The 12,233-nt window shown below is 45.7% G+C and overlaps 1 protein-coding gene across 4 annotated transcripts in view; it reads left to right on the forward strand.

Annotated features, from left to right (window-relative positions):
- LOC140199979 (arf-GAP with Rho-GAP domain, ANK repeat and PH domain-containing protein 1-like) overlaps positions 1–12,233 on the forward strand; it is a 290,953-nt gene that overhangs the window by 70,538 nt on the left and 208,182 nt on the right. The window lies entirely within an intron of this gene.

Genomic DNA, 12,233 nt, shown 5'->3' on the forward strand with positions numbered 1-12,233 from the left:
GTGTGTGGAATGTACTGCTAGCGACGGTGGTAAAGGCAGATACAATAGGATCTTTTAAGAGCCTCTTAGATAGGTACATGGAGCTTAGAAAAATAGAGGGCTATGCGGTAGGGAAATTCTAGGCAGTTTCTAGAGTAGGTTACATGGTCGGCACAAAGTTGTGGGCCAAAGGGCCTCTAATGTGCTGTAGATTTCTATGTTCTATGTTCTAAGCATGTAGCTCAATGCATCAGTGAATGTCTTAACTGAACCAGCATTAATTTTCTCAGAAATGACAGGTTTGAAATCACAATATTGCTGTGTTACCTTTGAGGCAACACAGCAATATTTCTTCGTATGTAAACGAAAATTCCAGCTGCGCATGGCAACAAAGGTTATGTGTGCAGGAGTATTTCCGCAATGGGAGCCTGTGCACCTGTGCAGTTTAGAGGGATCAGTGCTCTGGAGGTAGAGGAATGGAGTCAGGACCCTGCCTAAGGATATCCCACCTTGGTAGCCTCCAACCTGACACCACTCCTACTGTCTGGTGTTTGTTTGCCACTATGTTTTGATGTAAAAAACATGTGACAAATAGACTTGAATCTTCAACTTTAAATCTGGAACGTCACCCCTCTGGTCCCATCAGCCTATCTCTTTCCCCTTCCCTGCCTATCATCCACACACTCCTCCCTCCGGTTCCCTTGCTCAGCTCATTCCCATTATTCCATGGTCTCCTGCCCTCTCCTATCAGATTCCATCTTCTGCAGCCTCTTGTTATTCCATTTCGCATCTCTCATACTCTCCCAACGCCTCACCTGCCAATCACCACCCCCTCACCTGGATCCACCAATCACCTCCCAGCTTCTCACATCACTCACACTCTCCCCCTCGCTCACTACCCCCTCACCTGGATCCACCAATCACCTCCCAGCTTCTCACATCTCTCACGTTCTCCCTATACCTCATCTGCCAATCACCACCCCCTCACCTGGATCCACCAATCACCTCCCAGCTTCTCACATCACCCACACTCTCCCTATGCCTCACCTGCCAATCATCACCCCTCACCTGGATTCACTAATCACCTCCCAGCTCCTCACATCACTCACACTCTCCCCCTCCCTCACTACCCCCTCACCTGGATCCACCCATCACCTCTCAGCACTTGTTCCACTCCTTCCAGCCACCTTTTTATCTTGGCTATTTCCTCTCTTCCTCTGCAGTCCAGATGAAGAATCTTGGCCCAAATGTAGACTGTCCATTTCCCTGCACAGACGCTGCCTGTCTCCTGTGTTCCTCCAGCTCCATATTCCAACATCTGCAATCTGCCTTGTGTGAGGACGTTTGGACCCATTGACTCCCTCCAACATCTCCTGCCGATTCTTTTGCTCCTGATTTTATTGTCCGCAGTCTTGTGTGTCTTTCTCCCCCATCACCCAGGCCATGCTCTCTTCTCACTGCTGCCATCAGGAAGAAGATACAGGAGCCTTAGGACTCGTACCACCAGGTATAGGAACAGTTATTAGCCCTGAACCATCAGGCTCTTGAACCAGGAGGATAATTTCACTCACCCCACCACTGAATGGTTCCCAAAAGCACTTATTATTTGTTACTATTATTGTTTATTTTTTCTCAGCTCAAGATGATAAAACCTGAGATACGAGCATAGCCAAGAACAATCACTTTTCAATTGCTAGGAACTTTCGGACTAATCTAGTGGTGTTTAGTATTGTGGCTTTTTGAAGATTAAACATAGATATTACAGTGTAGCCCTAATTGTTTAATGCTATTGTGTATTGACTTTGGGATGACACCAGTTGTAGATATTAGTATTGGGACAGTGTATACCCTGTTCATATTCCATAGTCTTTCAATTTCCTCTTTTAATTCAGCATATTTCTGGTGTTTTTCGCTTAATAATTTCTGTAAATGAAGTATGTTGGGAATAGCTATGTTTATTAGGTAAATTATTATCATCATTTTCTCTCCCTCTCATTGTATTTGCACAGTTTGCTGTTTTTCCGCATGGTCTTTCATTGATTCTGTTGTGTTTCGTTGTATTTACTGTGATTGCCTGCAAGGAGACAAACCTCAGGGTTGTAAATGATGACATAGAGGTACTTTGATAATACATTTGCTTTGAACTTTGAACTGGTTTGGATAAGGACGTAACAGGGAATATCTGTCTATCTCTGTTCAGAATCAGGCTTATTAAAAGACCATAAGACATAGGAGCAGAATTAGGCCATTTGGCCCATCAAGTCAGCTTCACTCATCATGGTTAATTTATTATCCCTGTCAACCCCCTTCTACTGCCTTCTCCCCGTAACCTTCGGTGCTCTTACAAACAAGAACTGATCAACCTCTGCTTTAAATATACTCAGTGACTTGGCCTCCGCAGCTGAAAGTGGCAATGAATTCCACAGATTCACCACCATCTGGCTAAAGAAAGCTCTCCTTAGCTCTGATCTAAATGGATGTCCCTCTATTCTGATGTTGAGGCCTTTGGTCCTAGACTCCCCCCAACTATAGAAAACATCCTCTCCACATCCACTCTATCCAGGCCTTTCAATACTTGTTAGGTTTCAATGAGATCCCTTCCCCTTTCTTCTGAACACTGGCGAGTACAGACCCAGAGCCTCCTACGTTAACATTTTCCTTCCTGGAATCACTCTCGTGAACTCCTCCGGATCTTCTCCGATTCCAGCACATCCTTTCTTAGTTAAGTCTGCAAGAGCCTGTCTGCAGCCCACTCTGTGCTCACACGGTCAAGAGGCTCAGTTGTTGTTCAGACCAAACACCAGAATGGGGAAGAAGTGTGATCTAGGTCACTCTGACCGTGGAACGATTGTTGGTTCCAGATGGGGTGGTTTGAGTTTCTCAGAAACTGCTGATCTCCAGGGATCTGCACACCTGATAGTCTCTAGAGTTTACAGAGAGTGCTGTGTGAAACAAACAACATCCAGCAAGCAGCAGTTCTGTGGGCAAAAACGCCTTGTTAATGAGAGAGTTAGAGGAGAATGGCCGGGCTGGTTCACGCTGACAGGAAGGCGACAGTAACTCAGATAACCACGTGTTATAACAGTGGTGTGCAGCAGAGCACCTCTGAATGCACAATGTGTTTAACCTTGAGGTCAATGGGCTACAGCAGCAGAAGACCATGGACGTACACTCAGTGTCCACTTTATTAGGTACAGGAACTACCTCCTGAACTGGCCACTGAGTGTATGCTGGTCCCTGATACATAGTGATGCCATGCACTATTCCCCCAGCACAGCCTCGGACTGTGCTGGTTGCTGACACAAATGGTGCATTTCACTGTATGTTTTGATGTACATATGACATATAAAGCTAATATTTAATCCTTATTTTTAGATCATTAGAGATTCACAAGCTGTTAACTCCCATAATTGCTTTATGACCATAATTCCTAAAACCCTCACTAATTTTTATAGATGCACCGTAGAAAGCATTCTTCTAGGGTGCATCACAACCTGGTATGGTAGTTGTCCTGTCCAAGACCGAAAGAAGCTGCAGAAGATCGTGAACACGGCGCAGCACATCACGGAAACCAATCTTCCGTCCGTGGACTCACTTTACACTGCACGCTGTCGGAGTAGTGCTGCCAGGATAATCGAGGACACGACCCACCCAGCCAACACACTTTTCGTCCCTCTTCCCTCTGGGAGAAGGTTCAGGAGCTTGAAGACTTGTACGGCCAGATTTGGGAACAGCTTCTTTCCAACTGTGATAAGACTACTGAACGGATCCTGACCCGGATCTGGGCCGAACCCTCCAAATATCCGGACCTGCCTCTCGGTTTTTTTTTGCACTACCTTACTTCCCATTTTTCTATTTATGGTTTATAATTTAAATTTTTAATATTTACTAATTTTAACTATTTTTAATATTTAATATTTGTAATCCAGTGAGTGTGAAGCGCAGATTCAAATATCGCTGTGATGATTGTATGTTCTAGTACTAATTGTTTGGCGACAATAAAGCATAAAGTATAAGAGTTCGCTAGTCCGATATGAAGGCTGCCTGACTTTACAATATACCTCATTGTGACATTGCACTTATTGAGAGAGTGAGCAAATTCAAGTCACTGGCTGTCAGTATCGCTGAGGATCTAACCTGGTCCCAACATCTGGATACAGCCACTAAAAATGCAGAACAGAGGCTATATTTCATTAGGAGGTTGAGGAGATTTGTTATGTCACTAAAAACACTGGCAAATTTCTACAGATGTACTGTGGAGAGCATTCTGACTGGCTGCATCACCGTCTGGTCTGGGGTGGGAGGAGCTACTGAACAAAAGTGAAGGAAGCTGCAGAAAGTTGTAAACGTAGTCAGCTCTATCATGGGCTCTAGTTTCTGAGTGTCCAGGAATGGTGCTCAGAAAAGTGGTGTCCATCACTACGAACCCCCATCACCCAGGATGTGGCCTCTTCCCACTGCTACCATCAAGAAGGAGGTACTGAAGCTTGAAGACACACACTCAGCGTTTCAGGAACGGCTTCTTCCCCTCTGATATTCGATTTCTGAATGGACACTGAACCCATGAACAGTACCTCACTACTTTTTATTTCTTTTCTTTTTACACTATTTATTTAATTTAACTTTAACACACACACGTATATATTATAGTGTGCATACAGTTTTAAAAATTATAATCCACGTTTTTTCTCTCTATGTATTGCAATTTACTGCTGCCACTAGTGAACAGATTTCACAAACTATGCCAGTGATATTAAACCCGATTCTTGTACTGTCCGCCTGCACTGCACTTTCTCTGTAACTGTTGCACTTGATTCTGCATTCTGTTATTGTTTTCCCTTGTTCTGTCTCAGTGCACCGTGTCACGATCTGATCTGTATGAGCAGTTCACAAGACCAGTTTCAGAATCAAGTTTGTCATCACTGATATGTCGTGAAATCCGTTATTTTGCAGCAGCGGTACAGTGCGATACGTTCAAAATAACTTAAGTTACAAGAAGAGATTTAAAAATGAGTGGTGCAGAAAGAGAGAGTTTTCTTTGAACCTCAGTAATGTGACAGTAAAACAAGTTCATAAGTTCGGTTGCATTTAGTTTGAAAAGCAAAAGACTGCGGATGCTTAAAACTTAAACGGAAGCTTGATAAACTCGAGCTGATGCAGATGCTGGAAATCCGGAGCAACACACACGAAATGCTGGAGGAACTCAGCAGGCCAGGCAGCGTCTATGGAGAGAGAACCAGAACCGTTTCTAGTGTTTACATTGTAAATACAAGCTGGTATTTATGTATTTATGCACATTTTAGTCCATATCTTTACATCAACCTATAACATTATTTTTTAAGATTCTTTATTTTTCATAACTGTTGAATATTGTATTTGTATTATATTTTGCGTTACAGCACAGAGCAGGGCCTGCTGCCCCTTTGAGTCATGCCACCCCAGCGACCCCTGACAAACTCAATTAGCCTTAACTGAATCATGCAACAATTTACAATGACCAATTAACCTACTTGTATAGTTAATAGTCAATAATATTTGAGTAATCTTATACATATATTGGTCGATTAAGCATTCTTGTTCATGTAAACAATTACGGGTTATATGTAACAGAAAGTTAATGCATATGTCTTCACACTACCACGTCATACGTGCGTGTGCATCGCTTAAAGGTGAAACCAGAACTGCATTCCTGGACTTCCGTGTTCTTGAATTAATTCATCGTTTTGAAGTTATAAATCAGAATGCTGCTGTATGCTTTTGGACTGTGGGAGGAAACCAGAGCACCTGGGGAAAACCCACGCATTCCACAGGGAGGAACTTACAGAACAGTGCCATAGTTGAACTCTGAACTCTGGAACGCCCCCAAGCTGCAATGGCGTTGAGCTAACCGCGACGCTGTTACAGGGCACCCGCAGACTGCGAATTGTGGAGATGATGGAAAAAATGGGCTGAAAATGCCAGATGGAATTTAATGCAGACAGGTGTGAGGTGTTGCAGTGTGGGAGGACAGGCCAGGGTCGGAGTTACACAGTGAGCAGTAAGGCACCAAGGAGTGTGGTAGACTGAGAGGTCTGGGATTACAGATCCATCATTCCTTGAAAGGGGTGTCATAGGCAGATAGGGTCACAAAGAGAGCTTTGGCACGTTGACCTTTGTAAATCAGTAACTGAGTGCAGAACGACACCGGAATTCAATTCCGAACTCCGGGATGTGTAATGGCGTTGCACTGATTGCTAGGCTATCATAGTGAATGTTGTTTATTGTGACATGTCGCTGCCTGACCAACACACCATAGCAAATTCCTACTACATGTAGATATTACGTTGACCTTGATGCCTGGTGACCCACTTATTGACACTAGGAACTTGGTCAGACAGGTCCAAGAGCAGGTGGGGGTTGGACTGAACACAAGTGTATGGCTGTTGGTCTGAGGTTCTGTAGATATCTTAATATCTGATGGGGCATCTGTGGTTTACGTGTTCTCCGAGCACAAGGGTCCCTGTGAAGAGCAGAGAGTGAACGTGATAGAATTCACAGAAATTTTACCTCAGCTGTGCAGAACACACTTTTAACCTTATTTAGGCCTGTTTTCTGTGTTTTTTTTTGTCAGTGAGGAAGTGCAAACTGACAAAATTGGAACTGCAAAATAACAAAATGACAAAATTGGAACTGCCAAATGTGTCACATCAGTTCACGGATTTGGTTTAGGCAAGGGTTGCACTTTTGCGATGACTGTCACCATCTTGAAACTCCCATGACGAGTGTTGATTCCAGATGGATCTTCTGGAATATATTTTATTATTTGTTAATTTATTTGTGGTAATATTACTTTATGTGTTATGTGTGTGAGCGATAGGTACTGTGTTGTGCTCTTTGGTCCGGAGGAATGTTGTTTCATTTGTACAGTTGAATGTCCTCAGTAAGAGCCTCACCTTTGTACCCCTGTGCCCACAAACCTCAGTGAGTTCCACGCCCGCCATGATGCTGAGGTCTTCTTCAGTCGCCTCTTTCTCTGTACCTACCTCTTAGGCAAGGACTCTCCACCCCGCACCGATGACCCCTTCTCTGTTCTTCAACCCTGCTCCTCTTCCTGGATACCCCACCCTGGTCTTCTGCCTGCTCTGGACCTTTTCATTGCCAACAGCTGACAGGACGTTAACCGTCTTGACTTCATCTCTCCTCTCTCCAATTCCAGCCTCACTCCTTCCGAACACACTGCTCTCCACTCTCTCCGCACTAATCCTATCCTCAGTAGTGTGTGGCTGACTGACCTCTACCTTGCTGAGGCCCAATGACAACTGTCTTGACACCTCCCCTTACTTACCCCTTGAACAGGACCCCACTGAGGAGCACCAGGCCAATGTCTCCCGCACCATTGCTGAGCTTGTTAACTCTGGAGATCTTCCATCCACTGCCACCAACCTCATAATTCCCACACCCTGCACCTCCCGTATCTACTTCCTACCCAAGATCCACAAACCTGCCTGTCCAGGTAGACCCATTGTTCCTGCCTGTTCCTGCCCCACTGAACTCATATCCACAAACCTAGACTCTGTTTTATCCCCCCGGTTTAGTCCCTTCTCACCTACATCCATGACACTTCGCACGCTCTGGATCTTCTCAATGATTTCAGGTTCCCTGGCCTCCATCATCTTATTTTTACTATGGATGTCGAGACCCTATACACCTCCATCCCCACCAGGAAGGCCTCAAAGCTCTCCGTTTCTTTCTGGACACCAGACCCAACCAGTTCCCCTCCACCACCACTCTTCTCCACCCAGCGAAACTTCTCTTCACCCTTAATAATTTCTCCTATGGCTCTCCCACTTCCTTCAAACAAAAAAGGTGTAGCCATGGGCACTCGCATGGGCCTCAGCTACGCTTCCCTGTTTGTCGGCTATGTAGAAAAGTCTGTGTTTCAAGCCTACACTGGTGTCCGTCCCCCACCTTTCCTATGTCCATCGACGACTGCATTGGTGCTGCTTCCTGCACCCACGAAGAGCTCGTTGACTTCACCAACTTTGCCTCCGACTTCCACCCTGCCCTCAAATCCATCTGGTCAATTTATGACACCTACCTTCTCTTTCTCGACCTCACTGTCTCTGTCTCTGGAGACAGCTTATCCACCGATGCCTATTATAAACCCACGGACTCTCACAGTTACCTGGACTACACCTTGTCCCACCCTGTTACTTGTGAAAATGCCATCTCCTTGTCTCAGTCCCTCCATCTGCACAACATCTGCTCTCAGGATGAGGCTTTTCATTCTAGAACAAAGGAAATGTCCTCTCTCTTCAAAGAAAAAGACTTTCCTTCCTCCACCATCAATGTTGTCCTCAACTGCATTTCTTCCATTTCGTGCACGTCTGGCCTCAACCCATCCTTCTGCCACCCCACCAGGGATAGGGTTCCTCTTGCCCTACAGCTTCAGCGTCCAGCACATAATTCTCCGTAACTTCCGCCACCTGCAACTGGATCCCACCACCAGGCACATCTTTCCCTCTCACCCACTTTCTGCATTGCTCCCTACGTGACTCCCTTGTCCATTTGTCCCTCCCCGCTGATCTCCCTCCTGCCGCTTATCCTTGCAAGCGGAATAACTGCTACACCTGCCCCTACACCTCCTCCCTCACTACCATTCAGGGCCCCCGACAGTCCTTCCAGGTGAGGCGACACTTCACCTGTGGGTGTGTTGGAGTCATCTATCGTATCTGGTCTTCCTGGTGTGGTCTTCTGTATAACGGTGAGACCTGATGTAGATTTGGAGACCGCTTCGTCGAGCACCTGCACTCTACCCACCAGGAAAAGTGGGATCTCTGAGTGGCCTCTTATTTTAATTCCATTTCCGTTTCCCATTCCCATTTCAACATATCAGCGCATGGCCTCCTCTACTGTCTGGGTAACCTCCAATCTGATGACATGAACATTGATTTTTCAAACTTCTGGTCATGCCTCCCTTTCACCATTCCCCATTCCTGTTTCCCTCTCTCACCTTATCTCCTTAGCTGCCCATCATCTCCCTCTGGTGCCTCTCCCCTTTCTTCTTTCTTCCATGGGCTTCTGTCCTCTCCTATCCTATCTCTCCTTCCGTCCTTTATCATTTTCAACAATCAACTTCCCAGCTCTTTACTTCATACCTTCCCCCATTCCTCCCGGTTAGACCTTGTGTTTCTTTCTCCTCTGCCCATATCTTCTCACTCTGACTCCTCATCTTTTCATCTCCAGTCCTGCCGAAGGGTCTCGGCCAGAAATGACAACTGTGCTCTTCTCTGTAGATGCTGCCTGGCTTGCTGTTCCTCCAGCATTTTGTGTGTGTTGCTCGGACTTCCAGCATCTGCAGATTGTCCCTTGTTCGTGACAATACACTTGAACTTGTTTCTGCTGTAACGCAGAGCAAGAGCTGGTTAGTTTTGTGCACAGTAAGATGACACCAATAACGAGAGTAGATCAGTTGCCCCGTTGGCATAGTTTAACAGTTCGAGCCTAGTGATTATTTATCTTGAGTGAGGCCTCATCTTAACACCTCAGGAGAGTGAGAGTAACTCAGGATGTGGGGCACCATTCTGTGACGGAACTGGGATAGGATGCTTTCTGTGGAGCATTGATAAAGAGTGGGGACATGCTGAATTTCTTTAGCCTCTTGATTACCTGACTGGCAGACCACAGTACATGTGCTTGCAACACTGTGTGTCCAACAGAGTGATCAGCAGCACTGGGGCTCCACAGGGGACTGTCTTGTCTCCCTTTCTCTTCACCATTTACACCTCAGACTTCAACTACTGCACAGAGTCTTGTCATCTTCAGAAGTTTTCAGATGACTCTGCCATAGTTGGATGCATCAGCAAGGGAGATGAGGCTGAGTACAGGGCTACGGTAGGAAACTTTGTCACATGGTGTGAGCAGAATTATCTGCAGCTTAATGTGAAAAAGACTAAGGAGCTGGTGGTAGACCTGAGGAGAGCTAAGGTACCGGTGACCCCTGTTTCCATCCAGGGGGTCAGTGTGGACATGGTGAAGGATTACAAATACCTGGGGATACGAATTGACAATAAACTGGACTGGTCAAAGAACACTGAGGCTGTCTACAAGAAGGGTCAGAGCCGTCTCTATTTCCTGAGAAGACTGAGGTCCTTTAACATCTGCCGGACGATGCTGAGGATGTTCTATGAGTCTGTGGTGGCCAGTGCTATCATGTTTGCTGTTGTGTGCTGGGGCAGCAGGCTGAGGGTAGCAGACACCAACAGAATCAACAAACTCATTGTAAGGCCAGTGATGTTATGGAGATGGAACTGGACTCTCTGACAGTGGTGTCTGAAAAGAAGATGCTGTCCAAGTTGCATGCCATCTTGGACAATGTCTCCCATCCACTACATAATGTACTGGGTGGGCACAGGAGTACATTCAGCCAGAGACTCATTCCACTGAGATGCAACACAGAGTGTCATAGGAAGTCATTCCTGCCTGTGGCCATCAAACTTTACAACTCCTCCCTTGGAGGGTCAGACACCCTGAGCCAATAGGCTGGTCCTGGACTTATTTCATAATTTACTGGCATAATTTACTTAGTACTATTTAACTATTTACGGTTCTATTACTATTTATTATTTATGGTGCAACTGTAACGAAAACCAATTTCCCCTGGGATCAATAAAGTATGACTATGACTATGTTGAGTGAGGAGGTAGTGGCATTGGTGAGCTTTCTTGGCTGTGGCATCAACATGGTTGGACCAGGAGAGACGGCTGGTGATGTTCACTCCTAGAAGCTTGAGACTGTCAAACTCTGCACCGTTGATGTAGACAGAAGAGTCAAGGGTGCTCCCCCTCCCACTTCCTGAGGTCAATGATCAGCTCTTTTGCTGATGTTGAGGGAAAGGTTGTTGCCTTGACAATACATCACAAGGTTCTCGATCTCCTTCCTCTAATCTGACTCATTGTTTGAGATACGGCCCACAATGGTGGTGTCATCTGAAAACTCGTAGCGGGAGTGAGAGCAGATTCTGGTCACATTGTCATGCGTGTACGGGGAATAGAGTAGGGTGCTGAGGCTGAATTAGGCTACGGACTGAATTTCAGACTCTTCATCTCATGTTTTTAATATTCATTGCTCGTTTATTTAATATTATTATTTCGTCTTTCTTTTGAATTTGGACAGTTTGTTGTCTCTTGCGTACTGGTTGTCCATCCTGTTGGGTGTGGGTGCGGTCTTTCACTGATTCTGTTGTGGTTCTTTGAATTTACTGTGTATGCTCGCAACAAAATGAATCTCAGGGTTTGATTATGTTGACGTATATGTACTTTAATAATAAATTTATTTTGAACTTTGAATAACTGTGGCTGAGGCTTTGGTGCCTATGTTTACTGATTGTGGTTTGTTGGTCAGGAAATGAAGGATTCAATTGCAGAGGGAGGCATTAATTTCCAGGGTCCAGAGTTCGGTGATGAGTTTGCTTGGAATTATAGTATCGAAGGTGGAGCTGTAGTCAATAAATGATAGTCTGACGTTTTTGTCTTTGCTGTCCAGATGCTCCAGAGTTGAGTGTCCACTGTAGACCTGTTTTAGCGGTTGGGGAATTGCAGTGGGTTGAGGTTACGGGCGGCTGGAGTGAATGTGTTCAGGGAGGTGATATCTATCTGTTTCAGCAGTAGGGAGATTGCAGTGGGTTGAGGTTACGGGCGGCTGGAGTGAATGCGTTCAGGGAGGTGATATCTATCTGTTTCAGCAGTAGGGAGATTGCAGTGGGTTGAGGTTACGGGCGGCTGGAGTGAATGCGTTCAGGGAGGTGATATCTATCTGTTTCAGCAGTAGGGAGATTGCAGTGGGTCATAGTTGTGTGGGAGGCTGGAGTGAATGTGTTCAGGGAGATGGTGTCCACGGTAGGGGAATTGCAGTGGGTCAAAGGTGGCTGGAAGGTTATAGTTAATGCGTGCCATGACCAGCCTCTTGAAGCACTTCATGATGGTAGATGTCAGAGACACTGGTCTGTCGTTGTTAAGGCACGTTATCTTGTTTCCCTTGGGTACTAAGATGATAATGGTTTTCATAAAGCAGGAGGGAACCATAGGCTGAAGCAGGGAGAGGTTAAAAATTGCGTGTGAATACTCCCACGAGCTGATCTGCACAAGATGTAAGGTCATGGCCAGGGACACCATCCAGGCCAGATGCTTGGCGTGTTCACTCTGTGGGAGACTGACCATTCCTATATAATGGTGACTGTGGTGTCCTAAGGCAGCAGTAAAATACAGCCACACCAT

This window comes from Mobula birostris, chromosome 7 (assembly GCF_030028105.1).
Source record: "Mobula birostris isolate sMobBir1 chromosome 7, sMobBir1.hap1, whole genome shotgun sequence".
NCBI classification, from domain to species: Eukaryota; Metazoa; Chordata; class Chondrichthyes; order Myliobatiformes; family Myliobatidae; genus Mobula; species Mobula birostris.